The 2500-nt window shown below is 36.8% G+C and overlaps 1 protein-coding gene across 20 annotated transcripts in view; it reads left to right on the top strand.

The window, feature by feature from the left end:
- The window catches only part of ZEB2 (zinc finger E-box binding homeobox 2), a 135301-nt gene that overhangs the window by 83923 nt on the left and 48878 nt on the right, over window positions 1–2500 (top strand). The gene's annotated exons all lie outside the window — the stretch shown is intronic.

Here is a 2500-nt window from a genome sequence, read left to right as displayed (position 1 = left end):
TTCAAATTCAGAAGAAAATCTGTTTGAATTTGTCTTTGCCTTGTTGTATTTGTCACTAAGTCTCCATTATTAAATAAGAAATTGAACCTTGTATTTAGTCCTATGATCTTTACCCACCCAAGCACGGAGGTAACAAGGTAACTGTGATTAAAAAAAAAAAAAAAAAAAAAAAAAAAAAGTCAATGATAAATCCCCCCGGATGGGCAAGAGTCACTGGAAGAAAATTATTGAAAAATAGCTGCATCTTTTCCTCAGTAGCACATATTTGGAAATTGAAATTTGTGGGGAAGACAAGGAGGAATAAAGGCTAAGGTTCAGGAGAAAAGTCTTAGAAGGTCTTCCCGACACGTGCCACCTGTAAATACATTCTAAGAAAGCAGCCCCATAAGACCTTTCCTCCACTGGCTCAAACATAAATGATCTCTAAGCATCTAAGCATAAGAGATTTAGGAAACCAAATGATTCATAAAATTCCAAAAGACTTTTTTTTTTATTTTAAGACAGGGTCTCATTCTGTTGCCCAGGCTGGAGTGCAGTGGTGTGATCATAGCTCACTACAGTCTCGACCTCCGAAACTCCAACAATCCTCTCACCTCAGCCTCCTGAGTAACTGGGACTATTGGCATGCAACACCATACCTGACTAATTTTTTATTTCTTGTAGAGATGGGGTTTTACCCAGGCTGATCACAAACTCCTGACCTCGAGAAATTCTCCCTGCTTGGCCTCCCAAAGTGTTGGGATTATAGGTGTGAGCCACTATACCTGGCCAAAAGAACTTATTTTAAATTTTAAGTCATATTACCAAGAGAGACATTTTTAAAATGAGGTTATATGGCTGTGTCACGTCTAAGCTGAGGGATTAGGCATAGTCTCTCTCATCATGGCCTTCCTACTTGAGGAAGCATTTGCAAATAAATTTCTAAATGAAGGGCCAACACAAAAATCGTGACTGGCACAAGTTCAAATCTTCCTTTTTCCTCGTAGCCACCACACATTGCAGCACCAGAGAAAAGACAACAGACACTGGAACAATGGTATTTCAGTAATTATACCAGTTACATCACCTTGCATTTCCATGTTACTGTTTTATACATCACACAGTGCCATTGCACGTACAACTTTGTAGGCTCCTATGACAACCTCATAAACAGGGAACCATTATCGTGATTTTTACTCATTTCTACCAAGTTTCCTTGGATGATAGGCCAAGGCCACACAGCTGGTTACACGTTGGTTCTGGGACAAGGCAAATCTTCAAACTCGTAATTCTGTGAACTGCCTCTTTATCTCTATTGTTTCCAAACTATTGCAGGAAACATGGGTGTATTGTTAGATTCTGGTAATTGATCAAATTGGTAGGCTTCTATAACTCAAATTAAGGGGATCCATGAAAGTAACAATCATCAAAACAATTTAAAATTAAGCAACAATCTCCATTTTTGTGGCATGAAAATCCCAAAAAGTCCCAGGGATTTCCATCCCTTTCTCTGGTCATGTGGGGTTTAAACTTAGATTGCATTCTACACTGGGAATTTGTATTAATATGTATGTTTTTGTTCAGCTGTTGTACACCTAAAGACATGCTTTCTAGTACCGGCTTTGCCACCAACTGGCTGTACGGCCTTTGACAAGTCATTTCACCTCACTGTGCTGTATTACCTCCTTTGTCAAGAGTTGACTTCAAGTGTCCTTCTGGAACTACAATTTTATGAATCTATTTCTCCAAATAAATTGTAAGCTTCCTGAGGTGAGAATGGCACCTCCTGCTATCTTCTGGATTTGCCACATTGTGGATATTTAATATATGTTTGATGATGGCATTGAACGATTTATTGGCCCACTTGAGTAGAGTTATAGGAAATCATTATTGACTGCCTTATTAACAATTAACTGTCTATAAGCGGCATATGTAATTTTCCTTTACGTCAACAGAGTTTCTGCTTCTGGTGAAGATGAAGTATTGCCCCTTCACATCAGTTCTTTTGTATGTTAATACATTAGCAACTGATATTTGTACTGTAACTGACAGAATAATGTAGAGAAAGCATATAAGTAGGAAAAGGGGTTAGTAAGGTAACATTGTATAGGGCATCTTCAAAACAACAGTTCTGCTATTTCAAATGTCAAGCTAATTATCAGCAATGTTTAAATGCTATGATAGGCCATTTTTGCAAATGCTGAAATTTTCCAGCAGGTATGGACATTATAAAAATGTCAAATTTTGCTACTATTCTATTACATGTCACCAGAACACAAAAATCTGAAAATAAGAGTTATATGTATAGGCAAGGAAGAAAAACCATTATTTGTTTTACATATGGCTGTAAAATTAATTGGCATAGTGATATAATTTAGAGTATTGTTTGCTTGGAAGGAAGAATACAGAGGATTTAATATAATGTAATCTGGTGAAGTGAAAACAATGCTTATTATAGATAAACTATAAAGCCTTTTTAAATATAGGCTTTTAGTAATGCATGTGGAGATATATCTTTCCA

The sequence above is a fragment of the Papio anubis genome, chromosome 10, assembly GCF_008728515.1.
Source record: "Papio anubis isolate 15944 chromosome 10, Panubis1.0, whole genome shotgun sequence".
Classification (NCBI taxonomy): domain Eukaryota; kingdom Metazoa; phylum Chordata; class Mammalia; order Primates; family Cercopithecidae; genus Papio; species Papio anubis.
This window is presented reverse-complemented; position numbering and strand designations above follow the sequence as displayed.